The 24,406-nt window shown below is 40.2% G+C and overlaps 1 long non-coding RNA gene across 2 annotated transcripts; it reads left to right on the plus strand.

Annotated features, from left to right (window-relative positions):
- The first annotated feature begins 6,668 nt into the window (after window positions 1-6,668).
- Window positions 6,669-23,982, plus strand: LOC146545648 (uncharacterized). Of its 2 annotated transcripts, none has more exons than XR_014881269.1 (4): window positions 6,669-7,136; window positions 9,862-10,562; window positions 21,232-21,580; window positions 21,948-23,982. It is a non-coding gene; the product is annotated as an uncharacterized LOC146545648 (long non-coding RNA). The 2 variants fall into 2 exon arrangements; XR_014881270.1 differs by having other exon boundaries at window positions 10,395-10,562.
- Window positions 23,983-24,406: the final 424 nt, after the last annotated feature.

The following is a 24,406-nucleotide window of genomic DNA, read 5'->3' on the forward strand; positions in this document are numbered from 1 at the left end:
TCACTGTGGCTTTTCTATACGTAAAGGGGCCTACAGAAAAGCTGGGGAGGAACTCTTTCTCAGGTAATGTAGTAATATAAGAAGGAGTAATGGCTTTAAACTAGAAGAGTAGACATTTAGGTTAGATATCAGGAATAAAATTTTTCATTATTAGAGTAATGAGGCACTGGCACTGACCATGCAGAGAAGCTGTGAATGCCGCATCAATGGAGGCATTCAAGCCCAGGTCGAATGGGGCCCTGGGCAATTTGGTCTGATGGGTGGTGTCCCTGCCCATGGCAGGGGGATGGAACCAGATGGTCTTTAAGGTCCTTTCCAACCCAAGCCATTCTAAGATTTTACAATTCCTTGACATTGAAACTTACCTAGAGGTAAATCATGTATCTGAATGCTCTACTTTTCATGTGCTTCACAACACTCAGGGCTGCTTTAGTTCTGCAACAAAACAGCATCCTGCGATGGCTGAGACATCTCATCCATCAGCCAGATCTTCACCCAAGCAATCCCTGTTGCAATTGGAGTACAATGGCCTCATTGTTTAGGCTGACCCTGACAGTCGTTTGAGACCAGGAATGTGAGGGATCAGTAGGGTCGCAACAGCTGTGTCTGCCTTGAAGCAAACAAGTTGTTAGGTTCTTGCAGTTAGATTAATTGGACATTCCCAAAAATGCAATCTGTAAGGACTGTGCCCATCAGCATTTACATTGATGTGTTTTTCCACTATGACATTGTACTCTAAGGCTTCTAACTGTCTAGAACTCAAGGAAGAGTTCTCAAATGTACTGCAGCTTTGGCCACCTGATGTGATCAAGTTCAAAAATCCTGCATCATGCAGAGTAAAAGTATGTAGTCCCAGACCTGCACAGTGTAAGGGGGAAAACTCAGTATTGAAAGGTACATCTCAGTAAGAGGCAGCCACAGGGAATCCCTATTGCAGGACAATGGGAGTAAGTTCAGCACAGCAGTGCTTAGTGCTTTCTCAGGGCTTGACCACAGGCTGTTTAGGCAAAATGCAGCTGGTCTATGGCTCCAGAATTCAAATATTTGTAAATTGGTTTGAGCGTTATCCTCCTTCTCTGCCTTTTAGATCCTTTTTTCTCCTGGGGATCCACCATCATAGCCCAAGCACATCCAGCCAGAAGCTTGATCCCATTCAGATCAGAGGCAAACCAGCACCCTGGGCAGATAACTGGTGCTTGAGTGGGTTACACGAATCTGTAAAACAATTTGAGGGTAGTGAGTACTTTCACAATGGGAACACAGCGAGGGTGTTAGCAGGATGCTCAGTAAACTGAGCTTCAGTAAATCATAGCAAAGCGTGCACAGACTTTACTTCTTTCTCCTACAGTGTGCAAAATTACAGCTTTCCAGCAGCAAAAGTTACTGAGAGGGCTTCTGAAAATACTCAAGCTTCCTATTAATTTTTGTTTTCTTTTTAATTGTCACTTCATCCCCAGGCACCTCCTCACTGCAGGGCAGAGCACCTGCACCCCCTAAGGGAGGCTGTGCTGGTGTTGTCAGCCTGCAGCACATGAGTGGCAGATGCCCCTCTCATGGGGGGGTGCCAGGCAGGAGGGCTGCCCCTGAGGCTGCCCCTCTGAATCCTGTTTGGGAGCCGTTTGAAGGCTGCCCAGCTCCAGCTGGCACAGAATTACCAGGGACCTAATTACAACAACCTGGTGACAGCCCAGCGAGAGGACTCCCTCATTAAATGTGATGGTCTGGATGCCGTGGCTGGCTCAGGGAACTCTTAAACAGTTATTGCTGGAAACAGCAAGTGCATACCAGGGGAAAGATCTCTCCATAAATGCGCTATTTCTTACATTTTTTCTCTGAGCATCTGTTATTGCTCTCTGCCAAAGACAGGATATTGGATCCTGAGCTTGGCTCAGCATAGTCAATCTTCTGTTTTTATGGTTAGATCTGTAGCAGCAGCTACAAGAAAAACTTCAAAATACTTGAGTGGAAAAAATCCTTTAATAGCATTTGTGTCTTTTTGTTTGGCTCCTGCAGTACTAAGTAGTACGAGTGAGATGTGTCCGTATTGATCAGTACATTCCCATTAGGGAACGTATTTGCTTTCTATTTCCATTATATTATTATAATGCTTAATATAATTTATATACATATAGATATTTAGATGTTTATGAAGTTGAAGAAAACCTTTTTCCAATGCTGTTGTGCTGTGGGGAACAAAAGCTCTCACAACATGTGGCATGTAGTGGAAAAGCTTTTTGCCTTTTTACTTTGATCAAGCAGAATAAAGAATGGGTCAAACCAGTAGAAACCTGTCTGATCTAAAAATAAAGAAAAGGGCCTGAAAGAATTGCACTGCATCCAGTGACCTTTAGCAAGGTCTATTCAGGGACTGAAAGCATGGCCTCTACATTTCTGAAAGATGCTTTTCTTTCCCTTACTTACCTTGTTTTATAAGTTCTAGGAGTCAGCTGCCAAGAAACAAGTTTGGTGATTTCTTCTGTAAATGACTCCTCATTGGCCAAACAGAGGAGTAGTGAGAGCTCTCTCTTTTCCTTTGGTTGGGCTCAAAAGGTGTTACATCCCTCCTGTCCATTAGACACATCTCTCTCCATGCCACCATCAACACAAATGGAGCCTTGCTCACTCTTCCTGACCATCTTCACATCTGGCATGTCGTAGGGATTTTCCAAGCACTTGCTTTTCTCTCTGTGTCCAATTCTGCCTCCTGATCTAGTGCCCACGCTCTCTTTCCTTTGATATATGCAATTGTCTGAGTCACTATTGGTTGTGTTCCCTGGGTGTTGAGTTTCCCAGAAGCAACAAAGCGTGTGATCTCAGTGATAATACCACTGGAAGTTCTCTCACAGGAGTTTCTGCTGTGATGGTAAGACTGAGCTATGTTGGTCTGGAATTAGCATTTCATTGCTAGTGTTACAAATAATTAAAAATGACCTGAAGTCACTCCAGCAGTTTTTAATTGCTACTCTTCTACAGTGAATCTCTGCTAGCAACAACTGACAAAACAACAATACAACATAAAAGCATATTTAAATTTCTTTTTTATTATTTTATAGTGCTGTTTCCTACTGATATGGGGCACTGCAGTAAGTGCAATATGAACCACTGAACATGAAAGCCCTGACCATCTGTTCCTTTGCTGAGATGAAGGAGAAAAAAACACAGTTAAAACAAACTTCAGAGTTGATTTACTTTAAAATGACCACAGCTTTGTAAATTCAAGTCTTTCAGGCTCCAAATAATAATTATTTTAACATCTCCTTGTTTTCAAAGAAAGCCCTCCTCTCCAAGAATTGTCAGGTCCATTGTTCTATATTTACCTGGAAATCACACAGAAGCAATGTGTCTCCTTGGTGGCATAAAAATAGGCAGAAAGAGGGGATCTTTGCCTGAAAGACTTTAATTTCTAAAATCGTTAAAGTCTTACAAAGAAAAGCCCAAGGCCACACCACTGTTGGCATGTGGAGCCCCAACTCCATCAGGAAATTAGTATTTAAAAAAATTCCTGTTGTAGGGACATGCCCACCCCATGGTGCATAGCCATCATGTACACAGACATCTGGGAATGTTCTTGCCAAGACCAGCTCTACAAAGCAGTGCTGATGATGTCACATGCCCATAACCCAGTGTCACCCACTGGCTCCTGTGTTATGGAAAGTGGCAAGATTGGTTAAAGATTTAATTTACAGTTAGCTAGAGGCATGTGACCATGGCTATATAGTAGCTGTGTATTACTCCTCTATAGAATGGGATTTATGATGTTAGATTTGACACAGTCCAGTGTGGTAATATCACTTCTTAACAAGCTTGCCAGATGATGCTGCCAGGTGGGAGACTTCCCAGGTGCTATCTTCTTCACATGCCTCTGTCACAAAGGCTCTGCCTCCCTCCATGCTCCAAGTTCTCTTGCTATGTGATTTCATACACAGAAGTATCTGGTGTATTTGGCGCTGACCCACGTTCAGAAGAAGCTCACTCATCTTGAACCCTTGTTTTCTCAACAACAGCCTAATACCATGTTGCCCTCCCCACTAAGCAATAATCAACAGACAGATCCTCATCATAGAATCCCATGTGAAAATATGACTCCACCATGCAAGTCCAGCCATGGACTCCATCTGACATGCAAAATATACATTAAAAAAATGAGCTATACTGTGGGATGCTCATCAGTGACATGCAGCAGCCTGAAACATAATTGCTTAATAAGCTCCTGAATTTCTGAAAGAAAAGTGCCTTACATCTATGCGTAATATCTTTTCTGCTCTTAAAACTGGACCACCAGCTCAAACGGTCCATTCCTCAAAAAGACCTGGCAGCACAAGTCATGGAATCATAGAATTGTTAGAGTTGGAAGAGACCTTTAAAGGCTACCTGGTCCAACCCCCTGCAATGAACCGGGGCACCCACAGATAGATCAAGTTGCTCAGAGTCCCTCGTCCAGCCTGATCTTGAATGTCTCCAGGTCTTCTACCACCTCTCTGGGCAGCCTGTCAAGTGCCTCACCACCCCTACTGTAAAAAACTTCCTAACTATATCCAAATCCTACCATATGAATCTGAAACTGTAGGAGACAGCCTTCAGCAGGAACATCTCTTAATTTTGCTATATGCACTTAAGTAAAACTGTTTATTAGCCTGCTCACTTGCTTTGCCCAAGATAATAAAAACCTGTACACCTAAATATATTTTCAGAGTTCTGCTCATTCTTTTTGATCTGGTTTCACATCCACAGGCAACTATTTTCATGTCCTCTGCATTTTAAAAGCAGAACTTACAGTATAAATTTTAGTAGTTTCCAGAACCTCCCATCCCTGGGCAGTCTTCTAAGGTCCATGACTACCTACAGCAGCTTGCTGCTCATTCTTGTTATGCTGACATATGAGTTTCTCCAAAGCCTCTGAAGAACTGAGTCTTGCTGCACTCATAAATTTCCCAGGAAGTCTGCCAGAGGCATAACATGCTCCCAAGTATCTGAAAGTCATCAGAGAACTCTAAAGGCAATATTTAAAAACAAAACTAACAGTGAATGTTTGCACTTTTTACAAACTTAGTAAAAAAATCCACAAAACAGTTTATTGGAGTACTTTGGAAAGTTGAAAAATGTTCAAAAAGAGTTGAGAAAGCCATAACATAGATAGAAAAAAAAAAAAAAAAACTGCTGAAGAACAACCTCTTCTTTAGCAGTTAAATACAGGCAAAACTGGGTGCTATGAGCAGAAGTCTGTCACATGCAAAAACTGAAAGTGAATCCAAGATGGGGGGGGGGGGGGGGGGCATACCTGAAGGGCATCTGCAGGCTTATGCCTGAAGAACTCTTCTAGATGTGACATTAAGAAACTTTGACTAACTTTGAATCCTTACACTAAATTTTGGAGATATGTTGAACAAGGTGGTATCCCGAGGCTGGGTCAATCAAATCAGAACTTGTTGCTACAGTTATCTTCAAGATTATTTAGCCATATGGCATGAAAGGCAAGAAGATATCTTACCAGAAGCCTGAGAACTGTATTTTGGCCATGCTGGATAACAAATCATTTCATGCTAAGACAAGAAAGATGGTGATCACAGAATCATAAAATGGCCTGGGCTGGAAAGGACCACGATGATCATCAAGTTTCAACTCCTCTGCTACGTGCAGGGTCGCCAACCACCACACCAGGCTGCCCAGAGCCACATCCAGCCTGGCCTTGAATGCCTCCAGAGCATAGAAATTTTGGTGACCATCTTCAGATTCTTTGAGATGATGAGTCCTCTTGTGTTTCTGGTCACATCAATGGGGTGCAGATTGTGTTCTGGTGATGAGGCTGGCTGGTAGCAGAGCTAGTCTTCACTGCCTCCTAAGAGCATGATAAGTAAACATGAGCAATTCACACATTTTTTAAAGTCCACAGATCGGTTCTTCACTTCTTACTGTTCCAGGAGCTGTCATAAAGGTCCTCCTGGGACGAAGCTTTTACACTGGCAAAGTGTTACTTGCTGAGTTAAGCATGCAAGCTGAAGTGATACATATATTTTTTTCATTTAATAAATGCTAAGTTACTGTAGCAAAATACAAAGTTTCAGCTTTATTCTGAAGGTTTTCTTTCTTACTCTGGAAGCCATTCTACATCAGGTGTGGGAGATAGGATAGTTGCCAAAAAGACTTGGCTTCCATTTTCAAGTGAAGCTAACTGGCTTTCACTGTATGTAAAATCCTATATAATAAAGCATTTATTGGTTTTCATCCAGAAATCTTTCTGACCGTTGCTAGTTTCCCCCACCAGCTGAGAATCTGTCTTGCGTGCAGCTCTCTCACCAAGCCATTTCTCAAGCCTTGAAGAGTTCCTTGAAAAATGGATTTGAGATGCCCACAAGTCTGTCTGGCTATGGGGCTCTCCACCAGGGCCCCTGTGCTGCCGCCTGTGAAATAGCTCTTATTCAGGCTAATGAACATCACTAGTGCAAGAATCAGTGGGTAGAAAGTGGCTGTGAACACATTTAGGATGGTAATTAGACAAATATTTCTGAGTCTCAGAAGGGGTCTGTTCCAGAAAAGCCTTTTGTTGTAGCCGTGGTAGTTACATCCTGGACTACTTCAATTAAAAATAGAAAATTTGAGCAGTTTATGTTCTGCCTACAAAATAAGAGATCAAACCTCTGCAACCACTGTGTTTCCTAGCCTACATATTAACATGGGCATATCAGACATCTCCTCACATTACCAATAACAATTTCTGAAATGCCTTTTAGGGGAGTTTGGGCTCCTTCTGTGGCTGAATGAGCTGAGGGGGGCAGCCAGGGAACCACCACTGCCTATGTGAATGTGTGATTGGGTGGGACTAAATCTTCCTGGGATTTGTGACAGAAGGGTTTTCTGAAATGTATAGGTGTGCATTCACATTTTATCAGTTCTGTGGTTTACCAGTTTAGCAGTGATGGGTGAATTGGAAGAAGACTAATGAGAGACGTGCACTGAAAGGATGCTGCCAACCCTGGTGCTCAGCAGAGGTCTCTGCCCAGCTGCAGTTGGACCACCAGCAGGTGTTGCTACAGGCATCACAGCAGAGGAGGATTTTAAGGAGGGACTAACCACCAGAGTATCTTTCTTCTGCTTCCTTTTGTTCTTTTATGTTTTCTCTGCTGGCTCCAGAGCAGCAGGTAAGTAACTAGTGTTATTGTCAGAATTTTTCTTGCTGTTACTGATGATCTGTAGCAGCACAATGAGAATGAGCAGAGCCTTGGAGAGTTAAGCTCTAAAGAGACAAAACGAAGGAAATCAATGCTTGCTAATGGAGAAAACAGAATCACCCACACCGAAAAGAACTTATGATGGAATGGGGTTTATGAGTCCCTGCCTCAGATCCCACAGGCAGTTGTCCTGCTTAAGGAGGGAGAGAAGCGGAGACAGTGGGGAAGGGTAAAATGCTGTTCTCTGAATTAGGGCAAATACTCCTCCCATTCTTGGATGTAACCACTGTGCTTGTAGAGTCTGCTGTAGCCAAAAGCAATTTGTGGGATGCATTTTCATTTTATACCTGAATAGCTCTGTTCACTAGCTTTTCCAACCCTATCAGTTGCACAGTGGCCATGAGGTAGGCTGTATCTAAAGCAGCACCAAGAAGAACTAAAATACTGGTTCTAACTTGTGGTGATAAATTAAAAAGAACCTACTTTTCTTTGTTATACTAGCAATGTGTGAAGCCTGTGTGAATGGGCCCAGAATGGGGTGATCAGTTCTTATTCAGAAGTGTGCACTGTGTGGGATTATTGATTTCTTCTCTGCTTGGAGATAATAATAATAATAAATAAAATAAAAATTAAAAAAAAAAACAGGATAAGCAGGAAACTGTTTTCACACTTGACCTCATGAATGATCAGTGCTGATCTCTTTCCTAGCAGGTTCTCATGCATCCATTTTTAACCTTGGGATGCTGCTGTCTTTACATGCTCAGCAAGGGCACTCCACAGACTGTTACTTCCTTCTCACCATCAGCTAATTTCTTTCCTATATTCACTTAAATTCAACCCCAAATTCTCAAATCCATTGATTTATTTATTTATTTTTTAAACATATAATTAATCATTTCATCACCACTTATCTGCTTGGTTTTGTCAGATTTTCTCCACCCATTCACATACTATACTAAGCTATTGTTTTAAATTATACCTATTTTTCATCTTCTGTTATTAAAATAGGAACAATGATGGTGCTCACAGAAATCTGGTTAAAGAGAAAAATGATTAATTAGAGCATACATCAATAAACCATTGACTTTCCCTTAGTGCAATGTATCTGTAAAGGATTTAGCAGCTCTAGAAATAATAGCCTATGATATAAATATCAGTTCCTTTTTATTCAGAAGTACATTTAAATTATACAATTCTTTTAAAGTATGTGATGTATTTACCTGCTCTGCAATTTTAAAATTGCTTATTTTATAAAAAAACAATTTTCCTTACTTGCAGAGTTGATTCATAATTGCAAGTTATATAGTGTATAAAAGGGTATGGAATAATTCCTGTAACTGGTGATTTTGTTGCAAATTCCTCTTCCACCTGTTTTGTTTTATTGTAAGATCCCGTTGCTAGTTGTTCACAATCAAGTGATTCATAGAATCACAGAATAACTCAGGTTGGAAAAGACCTTAAAGATCATCAAGTCCAACCACGACCTAACCATACTACCCTAACTCTAACAACCCTCTGCTAAATCATGTCCCTGAGTACCATATCCAAATGGTTTTTAAACACATTCAAGAATGGCGACTCAACCACCTCCTTGGGGAGCCTATTCCAGTGCTTAACAGCACTTTCTAACCCAAATACTCTGGATACCAAGCCACATATTTCTTGAATTACATAGAAATTAGTGTTTGATCATGTTATGTGCACAATGACCGTACCTTGTCATCACTACTGCTCACTTTCACATTGGTCAGCCAACCCGGGATAAGTAGCAGCAGTGACTGGTTGTACACAACCAGCAAGAGATGTCTAGTTTGACGTCAATGTACTCTAAGCATTTCTGCCATCATCCTCCTTACTTGAAGGAAAAGTGTTTTAATTATATACTGTGTTGGCAATGCAAAAGTCAGCAATGGTGACAAAAGAACAAAATGTGTCACTGGTGCACTTTAAAAACAGAAGGACGCAGGCTGTTCAGATTAGTGTATGCCCTTTAGTGTCAAATGTGTTTATAGCCTAAGATACAACAAAGGGCTAAGGAAAAATAACAACTTTTTGGACAGCATCCTTTTGACCTTGTATTGCTCACAATGGACTCTTTCTTTCTGTATTGGTACTTTAACTCCTCTACTATTGTAATCTAGCTGAACTCGTCAAGTGTAGATATTTAAAAAGGAAATGAGAATTTGCTGCAGCTAAAAAGCTTATGTTTAAAGCAAGTAAATAATTCCAAACAGCTCCTATTGGTTTTCTAGTGGTGTCATTTCCATGAACAACAGGACATTTTTTAAATTTAAAACAACAATTGAATTGTCACAGTATGGGTGGCATTTCAGTTCTGCAGCACTTTCTCACTGGACCAGAAGATAAAGTGTTGAAATATTAAGGGACATGGAAACAGACGTGCTTCATCTGTTAGCATCCCAGCATGGAACCAGAAATGCACATCTGTGGGGAAAAAATAAAAATTAAAAAAAATTAAATAAATAAATAAAAAGAAAATGAAATCCCTGCAGTGTTAACCCTATCATCACCTTTCTTTTCCTTTATTCCATGCATTTTTCTTAGAAAATTGGGGTAATGCCACCATAAAGGCAAGTGCCAGATTATGCCTTAAGCAATTGGGGTGAAATTGTGTACAAACTAATTTCTTCATGTGGCCAACTCCTTTCATCTCCAAATCTTTTTTCCCCTGCAGATACTTCATCTTTCACAGCAGAAACTGTGGGTCCTTTCTGCAGCCCTTCTCCAGCTCTCTTCCTATGGGCTTTAATTTAGTTGCTGCACTGTATCTCCTCACTAAGAACTCTAACTCCACCGTATTCTGGCAAAAGCAAAACTATTTCCTGCTTTTTGCCTGTTTCTTCTCACCCCCTTTTCTCTTCTGTGAACAGCCTTCTTTGAGGTTTCTGAACTGTGGCTTAATCTCAAAAGGTATATGAATTTTCTTAAGACTCATAATTGAGAGGAATGTGAATGTTTGCCAATTTGCTCAGGAGAATGTGAAGCCTGGAGTTACTCCATGCACTTGAAACTGGTACATTCTGTCTGACATGGTCTAGAAAGTGACACCAAGTTGGGAAGAAGTGTTGATCTGCCTGACAGTAGGAAAGCCCTACAGAGGAATCTGAATAGGCTAAATCACTGGGATGAGGCCCGTTGTATGAGGTTCAGCAAGACCAAATACTGGGTCCTGCACTTTGGCCACATGAATTCCATGTACCACTACAGGCTTGGAGCAGAGTGGCTGGCAAGCTACATGGAGGAAAAATATCTGGCGGTGTTGGTTGGATCTTGACTGAACGTGAGCCAGCAGTGTGCCCAAGTGGCCAAGAAAGCCACCTGAAAGCCATCAAGAAATCCGGCTTGTATCAGAAATAGCGTTGCCAGCAGGAGCAGGTAAGTGATCATTCCCTTGTACTTGGCACCAGTGAGACTGCAACTTGAGTACTGTGTTCAGTTTTGGATTCCTCAATACAAGAAAGACATTAAGGCCCTCGAGCATGTTCAGAGAAGCTGAGGGAACTGGAGTTGTTCAATCTGGAGAAGAGGATGCTCAGGGGAGACCTTATCACTCTCTGCAACAACCTGAAGGGAGGTTGTGGTGAGGTGGGTGTCAGGCTCTTTTCCCATGTAACTAGCTATAGGAATATGGGGAATGGCTTCAAGTTGCACCAGCGGAGATTCAGGCTGGATATTAGGATAAGCAACTTCTCCAAAAGAGTGATGAGGCACTAGCACAGGCTGCCCAGGGAGGTGATGGAGTCACTGTCCCTGGAGATATTAAAAAAATATTTAGATGTGGTACAGACAGACATGGATCTGTGGGCACGGTGGGCTGGAAGATCTTAGTGACTTTTTCCAACTTTAATGATTCTATGAAAGCATGCCAGGCCCTATCCTAACAGCTCCCCAGTGTCACAGTTACATCCCAGTGCTTGAGCTCTTACTCTGACACTTACACTTTTCCCACTGGGGAAGCAGACCAGATTTATTATTTCCATTAAGTTGTCTCTCCTTCAAATCTAGAGTAAAGCCTGTTTGATTTCTAATTGGTTTGAGACAAAAGAACAAAAAATTAAACGCGGCAGACATGTAAACTGAATACTAGGCTTTCAACTGCTTGGAGATCTTAAGTTAGATATAAAATGCTTTTTTAAAAGGTCATGGAGTAGAAACCATCGATTTTAATAAGGCATTCCTCTCTGCTGTTGAGGCAAAAGTGTCAACATGCAACAACCTTGATTTGTGCAAAGATGGTTTATATGAATAAAATGTTGTCCCCACAACTTAATGAATTTACTCAGTATGTTTCTATTATTTACTGACAAATATGGGAAAAATCCATTTAAATATGAAAAAGTAGTTAGTGCTCAATCTGAACAAGGCATTTGTCTCTGCTTATGAGCATGGCTTCAATAGCTGATCATACTCTGAAGCGTACACAAACTTTTAGTACACAGCAGATCGTAGTACCAGTAATAGTGCTTTTAATATCTGTTACTGAAGTTATTGTGCTCTGAGTGTCTGTTTGCACCTACTATCATTATCACCCATGAAGAACATTAAAAAAAAAAAAAACAACTATGAGATAGGAAGATAACAAGGGAGAAGGAAGGATTACATGATGAGAAATTAGCTTCAACATGTAAGAAAGCCTAGATCTTTGTTAGGAAAGTTAAGGTGAACTGCATAAGACAACTTGTCAACAGACGAGTAAAGACAAGACTTCTGTGGATTTTAGTGGGTCTAGAGTTACACTTCAGAAATGCAAGCACAGTCGAAGGAAAAAATGGCAATTCACAAGAGGGTTTTGAAACACAGATGATGTACAATTAACAAACATACAGATAGAAGAGTAGCATAGTTAGGATGGTATTTTACAGGTCTATAGTTAGAAAGATTATCATGGTGGAAAGAGACCATCAAAAATGAAACGCTCACCCATGTCGTAGGCTTGCAGTAAAAAACTCCAAAAGGAGGGATCTCCAAAAAAAAATCCTTCTGACTGGCAGTCAGCCCTTAAGTGGGGTCTAGGAGAGGTGCAGCCAGGCTCCACCCCTTCTGGTCACATATGAATCACCTTCACCTGTGCTCCCATAGCTGATTCAGTCCTTGCCTCAGGTGATCAATCAGTGGTTCAGTTCCCATACAAATGGCATAGATAATGCAGCAGGCACCAAAATTCAGCTACTCCTGTGTACGGTTTGAAGAGAGATACAACTGCTCTTATTCTCGTAAGTTCTAATCCAGAACTTCTCAATGATAAATATTTTTGAAAAGAGATCATATCCTTGGGTCCTTTGGGTCACACACAATCCCAAGCCACACTGCAGAGCTATGGCTCATGTCTTTAAGCAACTACTTCATCACTTACAAAAGGAGATATTATGGCCATTTCAATCTTTATATGCAATTTTTAAAGACCTTGTTTTACAGAAGCTGAGTGTAGGATCCCTGCAGGCTTAATGAACAAAATTCATTCTCAAGATTACATATTATTGCCATCATCCAGCTGTCATCTTGCTGTCTATTTTGTGTGTTGAGTCACTATTTTCTTTCTCTAATTCCTATGATGGGGCATTTTTCAATGTAACAGATGAGGAAAAACATCAGATTTCCCTCTAGATAATGGGTAGCAAAGCTAGCAAGGCACAGCAAGCTGCTGATTTTTAGGGAACAGAAAATATTATTTCCTGTTGATTGTGCTTTCGTAGTACTATGGTTAAAAGTGGACAGAAAAGTAGTAGCAAGGCTGAGACAGGGCTAAATAATGCTCACAGCAACTGTATTCTTCCAAATGCTTTAGAAATAATAAATAGAGGAATGAAGACTCTAGCTTCCTCTTCAGTAGCTCCTTTGATTAGTGTTCTCATATCCAGCTTTTGGAGTGTTTACGCGCTGCACCATCAGAGCTTTCTGCAGCCATGGTACCAGTCCCAGACACCAACACAATGCTCTCAAAAGCTATGTGGCATGGGCAGGGCTCAGACTTGCACAGGATTGTCCGAGACATCAGCTCTGTAGAAAAGTTGAATTCTGAGTTGAGAAAAATCTGCAGTGGAAATCTAGCTCTGCTCACTGTCAAAATAACAATTTAGAAAATAACCTTTTCCTGTTATGAGGTTTCTGTTGCAATTTCTGAGAGCCTAAGCTGCTGTTATTCAACTAATTGAATTAACCAATCTTTTTCACACTATCCTTACTACAACATGATGTATTTGTGGGTGGACAGCTGTTATCATGGTCCACTGTGGGGATTAGAGCAGAAAGAAAGAATAGCATTTATACATCATTCACTTCTCAAGTGGGGCATAATACGTACAAGTTCTGGTGAGAGCTGATTGTCTTAACCAGAAGAAAAGATCATGTAAAAATGTTCCAATTCCTTTGTACAGCAGAATCACGGTAGAAATTTGTACTGGTCCCCAGAGGAAACCTGGTGTTCTGTTCTTCTCTCAGTTAACAAGGACCTATATGACTGTATCCTTGACGTTATTTTTTTCCTATCTTTGCAATATTTTTATGGCTGGCCGACTTCATTCTCAGAGTATCCCTTCTCTCTTCTGCATTTCTCATAGGTACATTTAACTTACGAGATTTCCCTTTCAACCAGGGAAGATTTCTGTTTTATCCCTACAGGGTGAAGTGAAATGTCTCTGCATGTATGTGGGAATGACTATGACATTTCTTACATGAAATATAGTGACCTTCACAGCCACACCTGGAATCCTGTACAGTCTCTGCTTTCAATGGTACTAGAAAGACTTAAATTTGTCTATATGCAGTATCTCAGGATTGTCCAGAATAGGGAATCTTTTTGTAATGGAAGGGGATATTCAGTTATTTCAGAATATTTCCTTTTTTTTTAATTTTTGATCCTGGAATTTACTGGTTTATCCATTTCATCTACCTGAAGGTAATGCACTGTTTTTTTATCCTGAAGATTAATATTGCTATCTGGTATTTCATAAAATAACATTTATTATTTATTATCATGTATTAGCCTTAATAAAAATCAACGTTTGCTGTTTTATCCCTTCAGGCATGGGCCAGTTGTCTGAAGAAATTTCAGAAATTCTCATAGCAAAGCTGTAATACAAAAGTCACAGAGCAGTGTGCAAATTGATGCATGTCCATGTTTTTACACAAAATGCATGTGTGAAGAGACAGACATGCTTTTTGCCACTGAAAACCCATAACATGTTGTGCTTTTCTAACAGTGCATTTGGGAATGCAAATTCCAAAATACATCACTGAACTAAAAAAAGGCAGGCATTCCAAGAGAAAATGTAATAATCTGGAAACTGAGCCCAAATCCCTCCTTGTATTTGCAAGCATCACATTTGACTTTTTCAAAGAGAGAGAATGCAGGTGGGTGGCATCTGGTCATCCAGATACTACTAGTTGAAATATCTATGCAAGTTTTAAGCTGTGTTTTGGTACCTTATAACATAGCTACCTAAGGAAGATTCTGTTCATAGATTAAGACATTTAGCTATATTTTTGTAAGCCAAGTATTTAGTTCTCAGTATAGTCAATGAAACTCTAGGCAATCTTACCCTAGTTTTACACAACTAGAGAGAAAGGCATCATCCCTCCCCCCTGCCTCCCAACAGGTTCGGAGAGGCAACTAAACAGCAGCCATGAGGATCCCTTCACAAGTGTAACTTCTAGTGTTGCTAATGCTTTGGCTTTTCTGCAAGTGAAATGTAGCTTTAATGAGACCTGAATTGTATTATTTTGGAGTCTCACCTTCAATTACAACTAATGAATAAATAAAAGGGATAGGAAAAGACAATGGAGAAGGGAAAAAAGAAGGGAAAGAGAAAGAAATGGATAGGAAAAGTCAAGGCAAAGAGAAATATCTAAACATAACTTTTACAGATGAATCCTTACAATAGAATCTTATGTACCCTAACAACCCATAAGACAGGAAGAAATAAAAAAGCTTTTTCTTTTTTATGTTTTTGCTTAAAATCTCCTGGCTTCTAACTCAATATCAGTTAAGGAACTGTGATCTGCGAACTTTGAACTGTTGGGTCAGTGATATTAAAACACATATGGATCAAGAGTAATGGAAGATAATCAGAACGGTATAATGCGTCTTCAGATTTTACATCTGATGAATTCCTCTTAAGGAGAACAACATTAGAGGGAACACTGCTGGTAGTAAAAAGCTGAGCATTTGGATGCCTGCCATGTCCAGTTCCCTATTGACACTGAAGTGCCTGAGATAATGTGGAACAGTACCCTGCAAGACTCGATTTAGTTCTCCTTTGCTGCATGTAAATGTTTCTTTTTCCTCCTATAGCAATCACTTAAAAAGCTGAGTGGTTATGTCACCCAAGTGTTTCAAATATAAAAACTTACTGTAAGGTTGAGAACTTACTATAAATATCTGCTGACTCTTTGGCCTGCTTAATGCTGAAAATGGATGTGTAATTTCAACATATTAATATGCATCTTAAAGATGAATAAATGGTATTATAATCTGAATTAACACTCCCCTGTGACCAAAGGGGAGGTGATGCAGAAGGAGATATTCCAATTGCTGGGTGCACGAGAAGGACTCCACCACTATGTACAACATAATGTTCCTCAAAAGATTTGGCACAATCTGAGGTAATGCGGGTGTCAGCTTAGCTAACAGGAACAAAAAAGCGGTTAGGAGCTGGACAGGAAACCCCAGAACTTGGCATCAGAGGTCTATACAACAAAGATCTGACACAAGGCCATTTTGTCTTTCTTCTGCAGAGATAAATTCTCAGGCAGGACCAGACTATCATCCAAGATTCTGTTTCCAACCAGATCATTTCAGAGCCCTGAGCTCATCTCCTCATTGCACCTGATGATGTTGTACTTTTATGAAAAATAGAGGATAAGTGCATGCTTGCTCTTCCCATCTCCTTGAAACTGCCAGTCAAGGAGCAACAGACTATTCCTGAAACCATGGATCTCCCTTGGGGTGCATACAGATCATATGAGATGATTTCCACAAAAAATAAGCAATTCTGAACTGATACATCTCCTGTCTTCCTTCTTTGAGGGCTGCTTCTGAAGTTACGACCCCTTTTTGGATGAGTAACCTGTGCAGGTACTTGAATAGTCCATGTCATCAAATTTCAAGCATCATTGCTTAAAGGAGTTCCAAATTTTGAAATGACTTTACAGCAGTTGCTCAAAATAGATATCTAGGAATTTGACAGTAAATTACTGCTATTGAGAGCAGAGAGTTTTTTACTGCTAGAAAACAATGAATGCTTGTTTCCAGGAGATGCAGCATTCTACAAGCCACTCACCAGCACAGGATGACCTAAAAATTAGCTGTTGCCTAGGTAGCAGTAATCATGATCTGATTACATTTGTGTTATACAAACATACATGGCACCAACAGATAATGCATAAATTTATGTGTTTAAAAACACTAATTTTCTAAAAATTACAGCAACTGTTGGCATAGCTAGTATTAAATGTGGTTCAAGAATTCTCTAATAACATAGTATAAATTCCATGGGCAAGCAGTCGGTTGCTTTAAAAAAAAAAAAAAGAAGAAGAAAAAAGAAAAGAGCATTAATCATTAACAATAAGAATGAAATTAATCAATGCATGAAGAGTGGATAAAAGAGAATGCTGAAAAATAAGGAAGGCAAACAACAAATATTGATAAAGATGCTGAGTAGTCAAAATACACTCAGAAGAAAATAAATCTGCCTTTAGCCAAAAAAAACCCACAAATGATAAAATAGAAAGTAATGGTATAGAGATATTCAGTAGATATATCAATTCTACATTTAAAATCAAGAAAGAAAATGTATCCACTCTATCTGATGCTGATGGAAAGTTACTACTGACATCAGAAAGGGTGGTGAAGTAGGTAATAAAGTGCATATTTTCTGCTACATACACTCAGATCATATAAATCTGAAAAGAAAGTAGGTGAGGAGATTTTTGAAACCATCTGTTTAATTCTGAACAGTTATTGGAAGGTAGTGATGTCTTTCAACTGCAGTGCAGAGTATCAAAATGCAAGTTGAAAGGTTATATTTTTATCCTGGACAGTATTGACAGTACTTCAGGGATCTCATACAAACTAATGAAATCTATAAACTCGACCAATCTAATTCCAAGTATTAAATGCTCAAAGGGGCTTACATACCAGTTTGCCTGATGTCAGCATTGAAGAAAATAAACTAAAGCCCCGAGATAAACTCTGCCAATAAGGAGTTAAAGGCTAAGTATGAAACGCAAAAAAATTAATTCAGTACATGAAGAAAATTTAAGAAAAACTTTAGGCATCTACCCTGGGTGTTTGACCCCATATCACTTCTCTGACCACACATGCCTAAAGTGTGAGTATTTTGCTTTATCAGCACTTTCCAAGTCGCAGAGATAGACTTGCAGTCTTAGTAAACTAATCCTTAGTTTAAAAAACGCTGCTTAATAACTTATGAAATTTGTTCCATCCCTGAAGATAGAGATTAGAGATAAAGAAAATTACACTACAGGCATCCTCAGACCTAAGTCTTTGTTTGGATATTAGGAAAATCTTCTTCTCTGAAAGAGAGGCCAGGCATCGGAACAGGCTGTCCAGGGAGGTGGTAGACTCACTATCCCTGGAAGCATGCAAGGAACATTTAGATGCGGTACTAAGGAACATGGTGTAGTGGGCATGATGGTAGGTGAACAGTTGGACTGAATGGCCTTAGAGGTCTTTTCCAACCTGAAAGATTCTATGATTCCGTGATCCAAAGTCAGAAAGATGAGGCCCTTGCCAAGTATACTAGAATCTGTCTTTAAAACCTGAGGCAGTAGAGACCTCAGCTCAAAAACAATAGTACAGCTGCCTTTGCCTCTTGCTTTCTTGATTACCAAGTGGTTAGGGCACTTCTGCAGAAACAAGGACACAGAAGATGGACATCTTCCTGACCAGGTGCAGGATTACTCATCAAGAACCACCCTTCCTAGTTTTTAGGCTACGCAGAATAGCAGGTACTGAGCAGCTGATCTGCTTCTGCATTTTACTCCATGTCAAATACTGAATGAGGAGCAACTTCCAAGTGAAAGTATATATGTTTGGTCACAACACTGCTGATCTAGGTCAAACGTTATTTGTGCCTTTCTCATCAGCTTTTCTTAAAATCTTCAGGTCCCTGATTACCAAGTCATTTCAAGAGGGACAGTGAGATCAAAGACAGGAACTTGGAAGACATTGAATTATCTAATGACAATGGACAACAGTGGCAATGAGGAGAGTCAACACACAGCTTCAGTAAGATCACACTGAAGTGCTCAACTGGGTAACAGTTATTTTTGTTATGTCTTACTTTAAATCATAGAATAGAATCATAGAATCACCAAGGTTGGAAAAGATCTCCAAGATCATCCAGTCTAACCGTCCACCTACCACTAACGTTTCCCTACTAAACCATGTCCCTTAGTACAACATCTCAATGTTTCTTGAACACCTCCTAAGTTGATAACTTGACCACCTCCCTGGGCAGCCCATTCCAGCACTTCACCACTCTTTTGGAGAAGAAATTTTTCTTAATATCCAACCTGAATCTCCCCTGGTGCAACTTGAATCCATTCCCTCTAGTCCTATCACTTTACCCAGGAGAAGAAGCCAACCTCCACCTCACCGCAGCCTCCTTTCAGGTCATTGTAGAGTACAACAAGGTCTCCCTTGAGGCTACTCCAGACAATTACACTATAATGGCTCGACTGTAGTGCACTCCTTCTGACTGACTTCTCACTCAGGTAATCCAAAAGAGGATTTGCCTCAGCTCAGCTCACAACGAGAGTGGAATCACTCTCACGACCTCACCAATCCCACAACCACAGACTGCAGACACCATCGGGAGATGGACAATTGTTGATCTTATTACTCAAGACGGGCTTGTCAGAGCAGTGCAGGAATCTTGTCCTGCTGACTCCTGCGCTGCATCTGGTCTGTGAGTAATGAGAAGACTTCAGACCCAGGACTCAGACCGACTCTTTTGACAAGCTGTAAGTCCCAGGAGGGGAGGTGGGATTTTTTAATATTTTTTAAGCAAACACAGCTACAACTAACTAGCTAGCCCAAGCCATAGTAAATTGACGTTATTTATAATGTGGTTTTCTGCACTGGAGATCTACCAGTAAATGCCAAGGTTGTTTTGCTGATGTACTCCCAGCGTTACAGCCCTGTGTCTCAACTGATGCAACAGCTCTGCTCCAGCGATGACAAATGACACCTTGCGCTGTTGGCATGCAGCCAGGGTATTACCACATGAGTTGTCTCTCCAACCCCATGACTGTGCTGGTGACATCTCACCCCATCTGCATATTTTTTCAGCAGGTCTGTGGTGCCAGGCAGAGGCTGTGTGCCTTTCTCTCCTCCAGCACTATTTTCCTCCTCCCTCCCCCAGTGCAGACAGGTCAGCACTCACCATCCCTCTCCCGGGGAGGTGTTCAGCCTGCTATCTCTCACCCTTCTCAGTATTTTGTTGTTTCTTTATGTTCCCAAGCTGTGAGGAGAGCGGCTGTCTCTTTGTTCTGTATTTGTATAACACACACTGACAGAGAAATGCCTCCTGTTTCCAGCTGCTTTGGTAATACAAATTAAACAAGAGTAGTGGCATGGTTGCCTAATTACCCTGTTTTCTTCCCTATTTCAGCAGCAATTTCAATCAGCTGAATTTTATAATGATGGATTTAAGAGTAGGCACCATACTAAGACTCTTCTTTTGCATTCTGATGTCTGAGAGCTGCTTGGTATGGTCTTTAAAGAGCTAATAACATCATGGAAAGTCCCAGGCCACTGCTGTGTGTTCTTTAGAATGACCTGGTGATATTTAAGACTGGAAAAATCCTCTAAGATCAAGTCCAACCATCAGCCCATCCCCACCATGCCCACTAATCATGTCCTTCTGTGCCACATGTACATGGTTCTTGAACACCTCTAGGGATGGTGATTCCACCACCTCTCTGGGGAGCCTGTTACATTGCCTGACAACTCTTTCAGAGAAGAATTTTTTCCTAATATCCATTGGGAATGGCTCCGTTTGCTCTCCTACTGGGAATGGCAGTGCCACCAGCCATGTCCCAAGCCCAGGCCACTAGTGCTGCACTCCTAGCACCACGCTATGGCTGTTAGATGTTCTGCCATGTTGCAATTTTTAAAATGTGCAACTTCTGCTTTGATCTTGGCAGCCTGAGACACTAATTTAAATGCCTCCTGCCTCCTTTCCTAAGTGAGCACTTCAGCATCACTGACTGCTAAGAAGCGCAGCTGGCTGACAGCTCATCAGGAATTGGCCTCTTGAAACAAGGCCCTGAGAGAGAGAATGTGGTATAGTGTCCTGCTTGCTTCATAGATCCAAAGTATGCGAGGGCTCAAATGACTAATTCTTTAAAGTTTTTCAGTTTTAAACTTGCAGCTTTCTAAACAGGATAGGAGCCCTCAGTGCTGCTTCTCACCAGAGCAGCCTTTAGGTATGTTCCATCCATGACCAGTTCTCCCCACGTCTTTATTTTTTGGTGCTGGATCTCTGGGCAAAGTCTCACTGTGCTCCCTGTGTGATGTCGGCTGCGTGGGGTGCTTGCATAGTGCCTGGGACAACTCTTCTTAATTGGCTTCAAGAACTCTGCAATAAACTCAGAAGTTCCCCGGATGAGAAGTTTGCACCATTACTGAACCAAGCAGCTAATCATCAATAGCAATCTATAATCAGCTCCAAGCTTCCTTGTAATCCAGGCTGCCATTTTGAAGGCATATTACTCATAGCAGAAAAACTTCCACGAATCAGCAAAATAATTGACATTTGTATTAGCTTGGGATATTTAGTAAGGCTGCATAAATAAGTTAATACTGAGATTGGAGCTGTCAAGGGTATGAATTTTCTGCAGAAGTTTTGGTTAGACCCTGGAATGTGATATGATGGCAAACAGGAGTTGTTGAAGAGAAAGCATATGTAATACAAAGTAGATTGCACATTAGAAGTTGTATAATGTAATAAGAAAGTACTAGAGGAGCCGAATGGTTGCAAAAATATTTAATGCAGAGCTTTTTTTCTTTTTCCTCCAGATGAAACTTCTAGGAATTTGTGACAAGATATAATTACCTTTGCAGTATAAAACTTGTCTACTTTGTAGACAAGTTCCCTGACACTACAGACAGCTGCTACAGACCTTTGTTTCTTTATTCCTTCATGTGATACAGACTGTTATCACTGCAACAGAAGAGGCCCAGCAGGGAGAAGGAGGTGATTGTTCCCCTCTACTCTGCTCTTGTGAGGCCCCATCTGGAGTACTGTGTTGAGGCTGGGGGCCCTTGGCACCTGAAGAACATAGGGCTGTTGGATCAGGTCCAGAGGGAGACCATGAGGATGCTCAGAGGGCTGGAGCACCTCTCTTGTGAAGACAGACTGAGAGAGGTGAGTTTGTTCAGACTGGAGAAGAGAAGGCTCTGGGGAGACATCATTGTGGCCCTTCTGAACATAAAGGGAGCTTATATAAAAGACGGGGAGAATGTTTTTACATAGGCAGATAGTGATAGGACAAATGGGAATTGTTCTAAACTAAAAGAAGGGAGATTTAGATTAGATGTTAGGGAGACTTTCTTTACTCAGAAGGTGGTGAGACACTGCAAGAGGTTGCCAAGAGAAGTTGTTGGTCCACTTTTGTTCATTGTAAAATGGCACAGTGTTCACAGGTTAAATGAAACTATACACATCAAGTATGCATTGCATTTTGGAACACAGCAAGCTCTGTCAGGTTCATAGTCTACCTTTTCCATTACAGGTAAAACGTAAGCTCTACTACAGGAATTGCCACAGGAATTGCCACAGGAATTGCTGTACCACACCAAAGTCCTGACTTGTTCATTGTTTTGTCCTTGACAACAGCCAGCAAGCACTATATCACCGGGAGTTATAAATACAGGATAATGTCTCTTACTAAGACAGTAGAAGCTCTTTTTTGCAAAAGGAGTCATTCAGCACCTGACGAGGCTTGCAAGATATGGCTTTCAAGATGACTTCTCTGAATTGCAGCAATCTACCTTACTAGATTTTCATTATGCAGTTAACTTTCCCATTTACATGTGTGCAGTGTAGATTTTAAAAGCTGCATATTTTACATCTATTGCTCATAATTCTGCAAGGCTTATGGCTTGGTCAAATGAAGCCAATTCCCTACACAACAAGCATAAATATTTGTTTTCAGCAAAAGCTGTTTCCCTGCCAAATTCTACTTACAGCCCCAAGCCTTTTCACTCATATTATTTTATAAACAGTTGCTTAAAACAAGGTCCTTCTAAATTTCTGCAAACTCAGAAAAAAAGCCTGATCTATTTTCCTTTCTCCCTTACTGTACCTCTTTAGAGCAGAAAATAAATATTTGACTCAGTTTTGTTTTCCACTCATCTGACTGTGTAGAAGATCACTTGCATAAGCGTTGAACAATGCTCTACTGGGTTACTAAAGGGGGTTCTAGAAATGGCAGTTCTCAAAAATTATCAGTAAATAATAAAAGGGATGAAATGAAAAGTCTTCAGGGACTTAGATAACCTGGACATTAATAAAAAAGAGTTAATGCCTCTCCTTTAATTGTTGAAAGAACCCAAATGTATAAATTAGAAGCTAAAAAAGCAATTGCTTGAGTATGATCCATTGTGGTAACTTTCCATCTCCTAATGAAAATAAATGAATGTTTAATTTGCGATTCAGACACTATCATGCACTGCTAGTCTATGACTCTAATTCTTGTTAGTACAAGCTTGATTTGCTCAAAATAAAGGTGCTTTGAAAGCCAAGAAGATTAGACTTACTTTTTTGTGATGCTGAATTAAATTGACTGGCAAAACAATGAAAGCTTTGAAATGAAGACTGTGGGGAAGTATTATTCTAATGTGCATAAATCTTCTTCTAGCTCTTCATTTTGTTAGAGACTATTTTTTTGAAAATCAGAAAAAGAAATAATGAGTGGCCATAACATACTGAGTTCATTTTGTCATACTCTTTGTTGGAGAGCTACATTATGAACAGATCAAGACAGTGCTCCCAATGTCATAACCTTCCAAACCTTATTTAAAGCCATAGTCAAGCACATTGAATAATTCAGATTTAAGGTAAAAGAGCAAATTAGGGACTGCAGTCTTGAAAAAAAAACTTTCAGTCACTTTCACCTGAGATTGCTTAAATGAAATCTGCCAAATGTAGACTTGGGCAAATCAATCTATCAACCATAGAAACATCAGAGAGCATATCAAAAGTAAGTAGTTGAGCTCTTTGACTATAAGAACTAGTTCTCTAAACTCCTTGATAGCTGCTTTCCACCAAAGAGATATTTTGCTGTGCAATCACAGTGGGAGAAAGATGCTGGAATTATTCTCAGACCATGCTGAATAGAACACAGAATACTTGTTTTAAGACTGATTTCTGTTGAAAAAAAAATTTTTCAATAATGGTAACAAGGTAAGACTTAAAACTCTGTGTCAACCCTTGTTAACCAGTTTATCAGACACTCCAAGAATAAAATTAAGACCCAAACTGAGGTTTCTCTAAACTATTGAATGGAAGTCTTTTGGGTTATTATCTAAATTTACCAGCAAAACAAGGAAGATAAGCTTGTGTATTCATGTCCTGCTTCAGTTTCCTATGACTGAAATGGTTGACTAATTTACTTGTTAACAAAAACAGTTTAAAATTTCATTTCAGTTTTAATACATAATTGATATTCAGTTCAATATTCCCATTTAGGTAGGGAGCTGAATTATGCCATGCTATAATGGAAATTATGAATTGCAAATACTTTCCTAATGATCACTGACAAAGTTTGCCTTTAAAATATTGTTAAAAGAAGGTAAGAAACATACATTTGCTACATTATAAGCAAAGATTGATGTTTAAAAGTGTCCGATAGGTCCTGTCTTTTACCTGAAGATCTGTATCTGGTTTTGAAAGCTGTGGAACACACTCAACACACAAACGCACATTTAAAAAAAAGAAATAGCCATTTTTACAAGAAGCTATATAGAAAAGATAAAGGACAATGTGTACAAGGTGCACCAAGAGAGGATCTGATTGAACATAAGAGGAAATATTTTGTGTGAAAAAATCAATCACCAGAAACCTCAGGGATACTCCAACACAAGAGAAATTTAAGGTTCATCTAGACAACCGTGTCTAGGCCCTACTTTTATCATGAAAGGTTGGACTAGATGATCTTTGAGGTCTCTCCCAGCCTGGGCTTTTATACAA

Source organism: Meleagris gallopavo, chromosome 1, assembly GCF_905368555.1.
Source record: "Meleagris gallopavo chromosome 1, MGAL_WU_HG_1.1, whole genome shotgun sequence".
NCBI lineage: Eukaryota > Metazoa > Chordata > Aves > Galliformes > Phasianidae > Meleagris > Meleagris gallopavo.